Genomic DNA, 14297 nt, shown 5'->3' with positions numbered 1-14297 from the left:
TTCTTTACTTGCCTACTTCTTTATATTAGGGGAGTGTGTTAAAATACGCTTAATGTAAAATTTACCTTTTTAACCATTTTTAAGTGTACAGTTCATTTGTATTAAATACATCCATTGTTCTGTATAGGAGGGTTTTGGTTTTAGCCAATTCCTTATTTATTTATTTGGGCCCCTGGTGGCTTAGTCGGTTAAGTGGCATCCTCCCTAGGGTCATTCCAGTTCCGCAAAGGGCTCCCCGCTCAGCGGGAGGCTGCTTCTGTCTCTCTCTCTCTCCCTGCTCGTACTTTCTTTCTCTCTCTCTCTCTCAGATAAATAAATAAAATCTTTGTGTGTGTTTTTTTTTTAATTTTTATTTATTTACTTGAGAGAACAAGAGCGCGAGATAGAGCACAGAGGGGGAGACGCTCTGCTGAGCCAGAAGCCCCACGCGGGGCTCGATCCCGCGATGCTGGGATCATGACCTCAGCCGAAGGCAGCCGTTTAACCGACTGAGCCACCCAGGCGCCCCAATAAGTAAAATCTTTAAAAAAAAAAATTAGCCAGGGCGCCTGGGTGGCTCAGTGGGTTAAGCCTCTGCCTTCGGCTCAGGTCATGATCTCAGGGTACTGGAATCGAGTCCCGCATCGGGCTTTCTGCTCAGCAGGGAGCCTGCTTCCTCCTCTCTCTCTGCCTGCCTCTCTATCTGCTTGTGATCTCTCTCTGTCAAATAAATAAATAAAATATTTTAAAAAAATTAGCCAGTTCGTGTAAAAGTATTTCTGTCCTATTTATCTACTCATTTATCAAATGTTTAATTTCACATATGACAGGGCGGATTCAATCGTTTTTGTGAGTGTGCATTTTTCTAGATGGCTTTTTCGATTTTGCATATAATTACTCCAAAGTGTTGGGGGGGCGACTTTATTTGACCGTACATCCTGCAGATTGAGTTAGCTGATTGCTAAGAAGTGAACTTGCCACTCAGCACCGACTACAGATTTCTAAACCCCACTTCAGTCATTCACGGTCCCTAGTAAGGATCCCGCGCGAGCGCCCTACTGTCGCGAGAAGCCCCTGAACCAGGTAGGGGTGGGGCTTAAACCGCAATGGTTCCCAGAACCCTTAGCGAATTTCCGGTTCCTTAACTGCGCAGGGCGATGCGCAGGCGCAATAGATAAACCTTGACTTCCGCGCGCTTCAGAAGGTATAAATATAGATGCCCGGGAGTCTGTTCGGTCTTTTCGAGAGTTGCGGCGTGCCGTTTCGGGCGGCTGGTGAGTTTATTTACCCGTTCGATTCGTTAGTTCTAGGTCTAGTACCCCGGTCCCGCCAACCAGATTTCCTTTTAGGCTTCTTTCTCTCCAGGATTCTCTTCAGCGTTGTCCGTGCTAACTACATTTAATTCGTGCAGCAGAATTGGGCCGGATGTGGGCCGCTGAGGCCTCGCGAGCCGCGGGTCTTGCCCATAATCTAAGGCGCTCGCGCCGAAGCCTGCAAAGGTGCCACTTACCCCGCCGGTCGCTAAATGTGCCGCCCACCCCCGCCCTGTTGCCCATCGCCCGGCTTATGAGCTTGTCTCCCACGAGGCGGTGGAACTGCATGCATGTCCTTTAATTCTGACACCCATCTGAGCTTAATCGATCTCGAGACGGACGGTTCTTAATTCTCCAATTCCTTTATGATGTAGGGAGAGGTCACGACTCCTGATGACCGGTTTATGGGTAGGAGCTGTAATTGCTGTGTCAGCGGTCTTGGATTTGCTATTTTTTTGCCAGTAGTGCTAATCGCTTGTTGGGGTTTACAAATATGTTTGGGGCTGGTCGGTCTTAAACTCGAGTTTCGTTGGTACTTGGGAATTCAGGGTCCACACCAAAATTAGCGGTCAGCTGGTTGAAATTTATTTCTAACTCAATAGCTTGCAAGTTAAGTAAATGACAGTGACCAACGTGGATATTCCCGGGAGGTCACTCTCCCCGGGCTCTGTCCAGGTGGCGTACGGGAGCATAGGGCTCTGCCCGGTGATGTATGGTCCCTTTCCACGACGTTGGAGATGAAGCTGGGCCTTGAGTCTGCGCCTGCATATTCCTACAGCTTCTCAGAGTCCTCTGGACCATGACTGAGGAGACAAACCATGCAGGAAACAGCTCTGTAGAGCACCCTCTATCTGGATCTAGGTTGAGTGGAAAGAAAAATCTCTTATCAGCTGCTGTATTACTGGATTAAGCTCTTGCCTACTTTGTTTTGCAGGGATAGCTCAGGATTCCAAATAAATTGATTTGAGGTAAGTAAACCAAAAATTTGGGGTAATAATTGTTTTTGGCTTGTGTTTTCCTGTTGACATTTAAGTCACCGTAGCCCAGTTCCTTTTCATGAATACGTTCCTGCCATTTAATACACCCAGATAGAAACTTTGCTGCATTTTGTTGACATGTTGACAGTTTTGTAAATGTATGTTCATATCTGGGAAGATAGCTTGTTATTCCGTAGAAGTTAATATTTTCACGTCTTTGTCATGTGATAGGGTGGAAACTTCTCTAATGGGGAAATTCTTAACAGTTGTGAATTAACCAAAGTCAAGATGATCAAAGTGCGTGCAAATCATAGATAAATGTGCATACAACCTCAAAGTCTGTGTATGGTTACCAAGGATTTGGTCTCCAGTACACGCCCTTTCCCTGAGATGAAGATGGGTGTATGTACCTGAATATTGCTAAGAACATGAGTGATTAAGTAGGGAAACCATGAGACAGTAACAGCTGGGTTTTTAACAGGCTTTTGTCACATTCACTTATGTAGCATGGAATGGGGAAAAATGAAATTTTTTTTTTTTTTAATATTTTATTTATTTATTAGGCAGAGAGAGAGGGAGAAACAGGCTCCCCACCGAGCAGAGAGCCCGATGCGGGGCTTGATCCCAGGACCCTGAGATCATGACCTGAGCCGAAGGCAGAGGCTTAAACCACTGAGCCACCCAGGCGCCCCCGGGAAAAATGAAATTTCTTAAATGTTTTGAGGGTGATGCTGTTTAATCATGGGCATTCCAACGTGGATACACCCGGGAGGTCACTCTCCCCGGGCTCTGTCCAGGTGGCCTACGGGAGCATAGGGCCCTGCCCCATGACGTATAGTCCCTTTCCACAACGTTGGAGATGAAGCTGGGCCTTGAGTCTGCGCCTGCATATTCCTACAGCTTCTCAGAGTCCCTTGGACCATGACTGAGGAGACAAACCATGCAGGAAACATCTAATGAAAACTCGAAATTTTTAGTGAGATCGTGAATGTGAGTCTGATCCTCTTTATTTGTTTTCATTCAGGAGAGAAGAGGAGCTTCACCTAACATTGGCTGTTAACACTTAACCTTTTGGGTCCTTTATTTGGCAGGGAGAGTTGGTAAAATGAATGATAAATGCTGATAAGCCTGGAAGTTTGGAAGCTTGGGCATATTTGACCCATTTTTTCAAACTGCCGTTTATACTAAATTTGGGGAACAAGTTGAATGTTCTATAGGACCAGGTGCCCAGTAAAATTTGACTAATGCGGACAGGACTGAATATGGCCATGTCTGTTAAAACAATCTGGTCCTAAAAAAAATAAAACAGTCTGGTCTTTGACCCGCAAAGCCCAAAGATTCCAGAATGCCTATGAAGAGAAAACTTGTCCTAAGGAAATTAAGATACTACTTGGCCTTTTCTACTATTCTCGAGTAAACCGGGTTTTTTAAGTACATAACTGAATGGAGAACAGAAGCCTATGAGATCCTAAGTATGTCTTAAAGATACAGGTCTGTTTATAATGTATTTATGAATTATAATAAAGATGACTACATACTTGTGTGGCTTCCTCCCCTTTTTTTTTGTGGAAATCTGACTGACAACTGTATTCTGCAAATGGAAGTGCTTGTTTCAGGAAAACTACCTTTGCAGTTAATGTTTGATTTGTTCTGCATTAACTAAAGGGCTGAGCTTGTGTGTCTTGTCACTTGTGACTGGGGAAATGTGTGATTCCTACCAATTGCAGGTAAAAGGTTGCATTCAAAGGTGGGTGGTGCTTAGAATAATGAATTTAGGTGTGTCATGAAAGAACATACACCTGGACATGAGTGTTCAGAGATCAGAGTTACTAATTAGACCAAGCCTTGTCCTCAGTTTCCCACAATATAGTACAGGTAATTTGACCTGAAAACGATTGGGCATAAATGGAAAAATCACAGCACTATTAAGGTAGTTCAGCCTCTACTGCCAATGTTCCAAGTGGGACTTAAGCCTGAGAAAATTGTCATCCTGCCTATGAGTGATGTGAGATTGAGTCACAATGGAAATCTTGTCAAGCTCATGTACCAGCTGCCAGCATTATGGGGCAGTTGAGACCCTGAAGGATGGGGACTAGCAGGGAGCCATCTAGAAGGTAGAGTCTAGATCCAGAGTGGGGCTAAATGAACATAAGGTGGGGAGGGGGCTTTTAACAGCCATGTGGCCAGTTAGAAGTCATCAGGGTCAAGATTAAGGGTGATTTGAGTAATCTTGGAACATCTGGGCAGACTGCTTCAACCAGTTCAGGGCCAGAGGATAGAACTGAAGCTAGGTAAGTGTTCATAGCAATTCTAGAAAACCTGGGAGAGCTTGTTGGGCTTAATTTTTAAGGAATAAGAATAAGGTGATCTGTTGAAACTACATTTGTACTTACCTGTGCCAGGCACTGTTGTAAACTTGGCATGTATTCATGACTGAGGTAGGTATTAGATTTAACAAATAGGCTAATTGTCCAAGCCAACAGCTGAATAGAGCCTCTGCACAAATCCACTCCTGTAGACTTGCTGGGAGGGAACTTCTATACCTTGGCCAGCCTTTTGTCCAGTTCTCATAAGCAGCCTACTAAGAGGAGGTGCTCAGTAAATGTCTGAATGGTGTTAGTTTTCCCCTGAGGATCAGGCAGGGAGTTTAGTTTCTAGTACAAGGGAACACAAGCAGGTAACCTGCTGGGCAGGAAATAGCGCATTCTCTGTGTAGCTGAAGAAAAGCTGTCAGTAGGTGTTCTAGGCCCTACCCTTTCAGCCTCCTGCTTTCGACATACCTGTCTAGGCTTTTTCAAACAGGCTCTTCTAGCCTTTTTCTGAGTGTAGGCAGCCCTACCCATCATTGCTGAACTTGGTCTTGGAGTCAAAGCCTGCCTGCCTTTGAATCCAAATAGCACCACTTAGTGTCCATTTGACCTTGGGCAAGCCCCTTAACCTCTGCCGTTGTTTTTTTTTTTTTATCCGTAGAATGGGGATGATTAAAGTACCTACCTGTTGGGGTTCTAATGAGAAATTAGTTATTTTGTAAAAAGTTTAGTTTCATAAAAGTATGAGTTTGGGGCGCCTGGGTGGCTCAGTGGGTTAAGCCGCTGCCTTCGGCTCAGGTCATGATCTCGGGGTCCTGGGATCGAGTCCCGCATCGGGCTCTCTTCTCAGCAGGGAGCCTGCTTTCTCCTCTCTCTCTGCCTGCCTCTCTGCCTACTTGTGATCTCTCTCTGTCAAATAAATAAAATTAAAAAAAAAAAAAAAAAAAAAAGTATGAGTTTGTTAAATGCCACTTACCAAGCAAACAACCTGGGATACGGTATCTAATAAATTTTGTCGAATAAATAGCTATTACTAAACCAGGTTTATCTCAGAACCAGCCCTCTTTCTAGGAGAGATTAAGGGATTAGTAACGCCCAAGATCACCTAACTAGTAAGGAGCAGAACCAGGATTCAGACCTACTTCCAAAATCATATATATTACTAGCTTTGAGCAAGACAGTGGTGCTACTTATTTTTTTGAAGATTTTATTTGACAGAGATCACAAGTAGGCAGAGAGAGAGGGGAAAGCAGGCTCCCTGCTGAGCAGAGAGCCGGATGCGGGGCTCGATCCCAGGACCCTGGGACCATGACCCGAGCTGAAGTCAGAGGCTTTAACCCACTGAGCCACCCAGGCACCCCCAGTGGTGATATTTGTATATTATTTAATACTCCATGCACCTCTGTAAAGTAGGTACTCTCTGTGCCCCTTTTGCAGATGAGCAAAGCTGAAGTTGGAGGATTTGAGGAACTTGCCTAAGTTAAACAGCCAGTAAGTGGCAGAGTATGCATGTGAGCAAGGCAACTGAGTACAGAGCCTATTTTCAGTCTGTGTCCTATCATGCCTCAAAAAATACTATTTCCACCTGGTTTAAACCACTTCTTTTTGTATTGAGCTAATGTAATAACCACGACACCATAAAGCCTCAGTTTCAGTTGTAATGAATTCTAAACTTATGTGCCCAGTTTTACTTGACAGTGGAAAATAAAGTGGAAATGAGTAGTTTCCTGGGGAGTGAGAGCCTTTCCCTGGCCATGCCTCCCTTTTTTACCACTTTCTATCTTTGGGATGGATGGGACCCACATTTTAATGATAGTACCTGACATTTGATGATTTGCCATGTGCTAGGCATTCTTTAATCTTTTTTTTTTTTTTTAAGGATTCTATTTGATAGCGCATGAGAGGGAGAGCACCTGCTGGATAAGGGCCAGAGGAAGAGGGAGAAGCAGATTCCCCGCTGAGCAGGGAGCCCCACATGGGGCTCCATCCCAGAACCCTGAAATCACAACCCAAGCCAAAGACAGACACTTAACCGACTGAGCCACTCAGGAGCCCCACGTTCTTTAATCCTTAAAACAGCATTATGCAGTGCAGGGAATTTTATTAAATCCATGTTCTAGAAAAGGAAGACAAAATTAAGGTTATATCATTTGCCCAAGGCCACACAAAGTGGAACTTAAAGGTCTTTGTCTCTAGGGCCTGAGTTCTGCACCACTGTCTTCACTTTTCCTTATAAGCACAACACCTTGGGGTGCCTGGGTGTTTCACTGGGTTAAGCCTCTGCCTTTGGCTTGGGTCATGGTCTCAGGGTCAGGGTCCTGGGGGTTCTCTGCTCAGCGGGGACTGCTTCTCACCCCCCTGCCTGCCTCTCTGCCTACTTGTGATCTCCCTGTCAAATAAATAAATAAATAGATAAATAAAAATAAGCACAGCACCTTGAGTATCCCATCATGATAGTTGTTAGCATTCTGATGTGATTATTTTTAAACTGATGTACATCTAACTTACTAGTTGGCTCCTCAAGGAGTGGGACCATCTATGTAAGCTCAGTACCTGTACCGCCTGGCACGTGGCAAACACTGGTTGTTTTTTTTTTTTTTTTTCTATCTTCTGTTGAATTTTCTGCTTTTATCTTTATTTTCTTATGATTAGATGTAGTTTACATTCCTTTTCCTCATTTCTTTTTTATTAAGATTAGTTTATTTGAGGGGCGCCTGGGTGGCTCAGTGGGTTAAAGCCTCTGCCTTTGGCTCAGGTCATGATCTCAGGGTCCTGGGCTGGAGCCCCTCATCGGGCTCTCTGCTCCACGGGGAGCCTGCTTCCTCCTCTCTCTCTGCCTGCCTCTCTGCCTACTTGTGATATCTGTCTGTCAAATAAATAAAATCTTAAAAAAAAAAAAAAGATTAGTTTATTTGAGGGGTGCCTGGGTGGCTCAGTCATTAAGAGTCTACCTTCAGCTCAGGTCATGATCCCGGGGTCCTGGGATGGAGCCCCACATTGGGCTCCCTGCTCCGCGGGAAGCCTGCTTCTCCCTCTCCCACTGCCCCCTTATGTTCACTCTCTTGCTGTCTCTCTCAAATAAATAGTCTTGGAAAAAAAAAAAAAAAAAAGATTTATTTGAGAGAGAGCACTTGAGTGGGGAAGGAGGCAGAAGGAGAGGGAGAGAATCTGGAGCAGATTCCCTGCTGAGCATGGAGCAACACACGGGACTCATTCTCACAATCCTGAGATCATGACCTGAGCTGAATCAGGAGTCAGACCCTTAACTGACTGAGCCACCCAGGCACCCCCTCTTTCCCTCACTTCTTAAGGTAGAAGTTGAGGTCATTGATTTAAGAGTTTTCTTTTATTTAAATAGAAGCATTTTGTGCTATAAGTTTCCCCCAAATATTGCTTTAACAATATCCTAAACTTCTGGTATGTTGTGTTTTCATTTTAATTCAGCTCAAAATACTTTCAAATTCCCTTTTGATTTCTTTTATCTATGGGCTATTTAAAAGTGTATTCATTTTTTTTAAAGATTTTATTTATTTATTTGACAGAGAGATCACAAGTAGACAGAGAGGCAGGCAGAGAGAGAGGAGGAAGCAGGCTCCCTGCGGAGCAGAGAGCCTGATGCGGGGCTCGATCCCAGGACCCTGAGATCATGACCTGAGCCGAAGGCAGCGGCTTAATCCACTGAGCCACCCAGGCACCCCTAAAAGTGTATTCATTTTTAAATACTTGGGAGTTTTCCAAAGATCTTTCTGTTACTGGTTTCTATTTTAATGTCAATGTAGTCTAAGAATATACTTTTTACAACTTGAATCCTTTTAAATTTACCAAGACTTGTACTATGACCTAGAACATGGTCTATCTTGGTAAATGTTTCATGTACACTTGAGAAGAAGATGTATTTTACTGTTGTTTGAAGGAAGCAAGGTGGAATGTGAAGAAAGGTGAAGCATTTTATAAACATCAATCAGTCAGGTTGGTTGCAGTTGTTCAAGTTTATGTCCTTGCTGGTTTCCTGGCTACTTGTTCTATCAATTACCCAGAGTGGGTTATCAAAATCTCCAGCTAAATTTGTGGATTTGTCTGTTTCTTCAAGAAGTTCTATCAGGGCGTGTCTGGGTGGCTCAGTCAGTTAAGCATCGGCCTTTAGCTCAGGTCATGATCCTAGGGTCCTGGGCTGGAGCCCTGCATGGGGCTCCCTGCTCAGTGGGAAGTCTGCTTCTCCCTTTGCCTCTGCCTGCCATTGGCCCTGCTTGTGCTCTGTCTCTCAAATAAATAATTCTTTAAAAAAAAAAAAAAAGTTCTGGGGCCCCTGGGTGGCTCAGTGGGTTAAGCCACTGCCTTCAGCTCAGGTCATGATCCCAGGGTCCTGGGATCCAGCCCCGCATCGGGCTCTCTGCTTAGCCGGGAGCCTGCTCACCTGCCCTCCTGCCTGCCTCTCTGCCTACTTGTGATCTCTGTCTGTCAAATAAATAAATAAAATATTTTTAAAAAAAAGTTCTGTCAGTTTTTGCCTCGTGTATTGTGAAACTCTGTTATTAGTTGCATATATGTTCAGGATTGTGTATTTTGATTAATTGGCTTCTTTATCATTTATGAAATTACTTCCTTTATTTCAGTAAGTCTTTGCTCTGAAATCTACTTTGTCTGTTATTCATATAGCTGCTCCAGCTTTCTTTTAACTAGTATTACTGAAGTATCTTTTCTATCCTTTTCTTTTAACTTATTTGTGTATTTATATTTAAACTATATATCTTGGGCGCCTGGGTGGCTCAGTGGGTTAAAGCCTTTGCCTTCGACTCAGGTCATGACCCCAGGGTCCTGGGATCGAGCCCCACATTGGGCTTTCTGCTCAGTGGGGAGCCTGCTTCCCCTTCTCTCTCTCCCTCTGCCTCTCTGCCTACTTGTGATCTCTGTCAAATTAAAAAAAAAAAAAAATCTTTAAACTGTATATCTTGTGGGCAGTGTATAATTGGGTCTTGCTTTTTTGATTTATTATGATAATCTCTACCTTTCACCTGGAGAGTTTAGACCCTATTTTTATATGATTAATGTGCTTTGGTTTGAATCTTATCTTTTTTTTTTTTTTTTTTATTAGAGAGAGAGAAAACAGGGCAGGGGGGAAGAGGCAGAGGGAGAAGAAGACTCCCCACTGAGCAGGGAGCAGGATGCAGGGCTGGATCCCAGGACCCTGGGATCATGACATGAGCCAAAGGCAGATGTTTAATAAACTGAGCCACCCAGCACCCTAGAGTCTTTTATCATTTTGATACATGTTTTTTATTTCTCTCATCTGTTCTTTGTTTCTTTTGTCTTCTTATTCTGCCTTTTAAAAAATGAGTATTGGGGATACCTGGTTGTTCAATCAGTTGACCATCTGACTCCTGATTTTTGCTTGAGTCATAATCCTGGGGTCCTGAAATGGAGCCCCACATCAGGCTCCACACTCAGCAGGGAGTCTGCTTGGGATTCTCTTTCTCCCTTTCCCTTTGTCCCTCCCTGCATGTTTAATGCACACCCTCTCTTTAAAATAAATAAGTAAATTGTTTAAAAAAAAATGAGTACTGGGCGCCTGGGTGGCTCACTTGGTTAAGTGTCCAACTCTTGATTTTAGCTCAGGTCATAATCAAGGTTCCAAGATGGTACCCTGCATTGAGCCCCACATTGGGTGTGGAGCCTGCTTAAGGTTTTCTCTTCCTTTCCCACTGCCCTCCCTCCCTCTTAAAAAAAAAAATGAGTTTTGGTTTTTTTTTCTGATTCTATATTACCTTCTTTGTTGGCTTACTAGCTATAACTTTGTTTTGTCATTTTTGGGGTTGCTTTAGGGTTCACAGTATACATCTTCAGCTTATAAGAGTCCACATTGGTATTCTATCACATCACTTAGGGTAGTATAAGAACAATATGTTTGTCACCCCACAGTCTTAGTTATTGTTGTCCTGTGTATCACTTTTATATATGTTATAAAACCCACAATATATTATTTTGTTTAAACTGGCAATTATCCTTTTTAAAGTTTTAAGAAAGGGGGCACCTGGGTGGCTCAGTGGGTTAAAGCCTCTGCCTTTGGCTCAGGTTGTGATCCCAGGGTCTTGGGATCGAGCCCTGCATCGGGCTCTCTGCTCCACGGGGAGCCTGCTTCCTCCTCTCTCTCTGCCTGCCTCTCTGCCTACTTGTGATTTCTGTCTGTAAAATAAATAAATAAAATCTTAAAAAAAAAATGAAGGTGAAATAAGGAATTTTCCAGTGCCTTTCATTCCTCTGTGTAGATCCAGATTCTCGTCTGGTATCACGTTCCTTGTGCCCAAAGGTCTTCCTTTAATATCTCTTTTACAGTGGTTCAACTAGTAATGAATTCTTTCAGCTTTTATATGTCTGAAAATCCTTTTTAAAAAAAGATTTTATTTATTTATTTAACAGAGATCACAAGCAGACAGAGGGCAGGGGGGAAGCAGGCTCCCCACTGAGCAGAGAGCCCGATGTGGGGCTCGATCCCAGGACCCTGGGATCATGACCTAAGCTGAAGGCAGAGGCTTAACCCACTGAACCACCCAGGTGCCTCAGAAAATCCCTCATTTTCACCTTCATTTTTGAGAGATGGTTTTGCTGGATATAACTCATTAGATAGAATTTTGCTGGAGTACTTTAGAGATGCTGTTCTGTTGTCATCTTGTTTGCATTGTGTCCTCGTCTCGTTTCTCTGTATATAACATGTCTTTTTTCTGACTGCTTTTAAGATTTTTGATCATTGGTCTTAAGCAATTTGATCTTGATGTGTCTTGTTTTTCTGTGCTTGGAGTAACTTGAGCTTCTTGGATTTTGTGTTGGTCAAGGTTCTCCAGAGAAACAGAACCAACAGGAGGTATGTGTACAGATAGGTAGATAGAGATTTATTTTTTTTTAAAGATTTTATTTGTTTATTTAGCAGAGAGAGATTGAGAGACAGAGAGAGTGTGTGTGTGTGTGTGTGTACACAAGCAGGGGGAGCAGCAGGCAGAGGGAGAAGCAGGCTCCCTGTCGAGCAGAGACGCCAATATGGGACTCGATCCCAGGACTCTGGGATCATGACCCGAACCAAAGGCAGACACTTAACGATGGAGCCACCCAGACGTCCCAATGGAGATTTATTTTAAAGAATTGGCACACGTAGGTGTGGGGGCTGGCAAGTCGGAAATCTGTAGAGCACTTTGGCAGGCTAGAAATTCCAGCAAGAGCTGGTGTTGCCATCTCAGCAGAATTCCTTCCCTTAAGGCCTTCCACTGATTGGATGAAGCCCACCCACATCACAGGAGGTAATCTGCTTCTTTTTTTTTTTTTTTAAGATTTAATTTATTTATTTGACAGAGACAGAGATCACAAATAGGCAGAGAGACAGGTAGAGAGGGGTGGGGAAGCAGGCTCCTGGCTGAGCAGAGAACCGGATGTGGGGCTCAATCCCAGGACCCTGAGATCATGACCTGAGCTGAAGGCAGAGGCTTAACCCACTGAGCCACCCAGGTACCCCAGTAATATGCTTCTTTAAAATCTACTGATTTAAAGGTTATCATACCCAAAAAACACCATCACAGCAACATCTAGACTGGCATTTGACCAAACAGCTGGCCACCATAGCCTAGCCAAGTAGACATACAAAATTAGCTATCACAGATCTGCAGATTTGTAGTCTGCACATTTTTAAGCTGTTATTTCTTCATATATTCTCGTCCCCAGCTCCTCTTTGCTTTCCTGCATCAATAGCTCACTGATGCTATTTTCAATTTTTCAAAAATTCTTTTTCTCTGTCTTTCATTTCGGATAGTTTCTATTGCTGTGCCCTCAAGTTTACTAATCATTGATTTGCAATATCTAATCTATTGTTAATAGCAATCCAGTGTATCTGCAATCTCAGATATTGTCAAGAAATTAACTTTGGGTCTTTTTATCTCTCCCATGCTTCTACTTAACTTTTATGTGTGCAGAATAAAGTTACAATAACTTTCTTTTTTTAAAAGATTTTATTTATTTGTTTATTTGAGAGAGAGATAGAGAGCATGAGAGCATAAGCGGGGAGGAGAGGGAGAAGCAGGCTCCCTGCTGAGAAGGAGGGAGCCCCATGCAGGACTCAATCCCAGGACCCCAGGATCATGACCTGAGCTGAAGGCGGATACTTAAGCAACTGAGCCACCCAGATGCCCCTACAGTAACTTTCAGCGTCTTTGACTTCTATCATTTGAGACAGTTCCTAGGCCAATTTCAATTGTTTGTCCTTATGGTTTTCGTTCAATAAATAAAACAATGATAGAATGTGAAGAAATTAAAATCAGTATATGGGTTCAGGATAGGAAAAGAAAGACAAAGTGGAGCCAAGGAAGGCTTCACAGAGATGGGGCTGGACGGAGCCTTAAGATATATCAAGAGCTCAGCAGGGCAGGAAGGAAGGCACTCGTGAGGGAAAACAGCCCAGATAAAGGTGAGAAGGTAGAATGAACATGGATATCTTTGGAGTACAGTGCTGACGGGAAGGAGACAATAGGAAATCAACAGCCTGGGGCATTTGCCCCCAGTGTTCCAAGAATAGCAGTGAAGAAATACCTGAGTCTTTAAAGATTTTGAAGCAGGGCAAGTTCTCACAGCCATGATTTAGGGAGACAAATGTGGGGACCTTGGAGGAACAAAATGGAGGGGGAAAGGAGGAGAGGCAGGCCCAGAGGCCAGGAGGGTGGAGCTTTAGACCAGAGGGGCAGAAACAGAAACATGAAGAGAAGAAAAGAAGGAAGAATTAGAAGTTAAGGATTAAATCTTTACTTCTCAGAGAACCTTAATCTCAGCTGTTAAGAATGAAGTTGGGAAGGGAGTCTAGACCCATACAAAACATGTTTTATTTTAGGTGTTGGGTCTTCTGGGAAGAGATATAGGGCTGAAACTTAGGGTGGAAGTCAGAACCAAACCAAATGGACTGTCTCCTCCATTGAAAGAACAAGAGTTCTGGTCCCCTTCTGCTTGTATGTTGACCCCAGAGAACTTGCCTCAGCTCTATGAACCCCATTTTTCTCATTTTCCAACAATCATGAGGTTGTGTAAGGAACAAACAAGCTCATGGACATGGGTGGATGTGTTTCTGTAGTTAGCAAAGGGTTTGATAAAATGGGTGATAATAATCATTCTTAAAATTATATTAAGCCATGTGAATGAGTAAGATCTTGGAAGAAGACAGCAGAGAGATCAAAGATCCAGAGTTGAACCTTGGAGAAATTTCACAGAATATTATCCCAAAGAGGAGTCCATGATGGAGGCGGAGGTAAACTTGGAGAGGTAAGAGACCCTGAAGGTGGGGAGAAATTCAGTTGGTAAATACTCATCAAAAGTGTCCATCTATTATAGACAATGGGGAGGGTGTGTGCTATAGTGAGTGCTGTGAAGTGTGTAAGCCTGGTGATTCATAGACCCGTATCCCTGGGGCAAATATTACATTATATGTTAACTTAAAAAGAAAGTGCCCCTCTAGGGTGTGGGTATGATTGAATGACTGTTTCAGAGTCAGAATCAACATGAAATGGAGAAAATACCCTTCTCCAGAGGTCCCTGCCCTGATCTCAGAAATCCCAGCCACAGTCAAATGACCTGAGAGGTCACCTCAGGGAACACCTGAAATCCTGAACAGTTTGTATCCATCCTGAAGAAGGAGTGTGTTAACAAGAGAACCTAGTCAGCTTGATGTCTTTTTCCCCTCTCCAGCCCCAACCCGA

General features: G+C 43.5%; 1 protein-coding gene and 2 non-coding genes across 4 annotated transcripts in view; all 3 read left to right on the top strand.

Moving 5' to 3' along the window:
* The first annotated feature begins 1203 nt into the window (after nt 1–1203).
* RCC1 (regulator of chromosome condensation 1) overlaps nt 1204–14297 on the top strand; it is a 30563-nt gene continuing 17469 nt past the window's right edge. The window contains exons 1-3 of one of the 2 annotated variants that reach the window (XM_046001424.1): nt 1204–1253; nt 2227–2260; nt 13732–13863. The gene's annotated coding sequence lies outside the window, so the exon portion shown is untranslated. The remainder of the gene's footprint in view (nt 1254–2226; nt 2261–13731; nt 13864–14297) is intronic. The other variant, XM_046001452.1, reaches the window with a different exon arrangement.
* On the top strand, nt 1921–2125 carry LOC123928498. The gene has a single exon (XR_006815724.1). It is a non-coding gene; the product is annotated as a small nucleolar RNA SNORA73 family (small nucleolar RNA).
* On the top strand, nt 3020–3224 carry LOC123928509. Its single transcript, XR_006815729.1, has one exon. It is a non-coding gene; the product is annotated as a small nucleolar RNA SNORA73 family (small nucleolar RNA).

The sequence above is a fragment of the Meles meles genome, chromosome 1 (genome assembly GCF_922984935.1).
Source record: "Meles meles chromosome 1, mMelMel3.1 paternal haplotype, whole genome shotgun sequence".
Taxonomy (NCBI): domain Eukaryota; kingdom Metazoa; phylum Chordata; class Mammalia; order Carnivora; family Mustelidae; genus Meles; species Meles meles.
The sequence above is the reverse complement of the archived record's forward strand: the minus strand, read 5'-3'. Positions and strand labels throughout refer to the sequence as shown.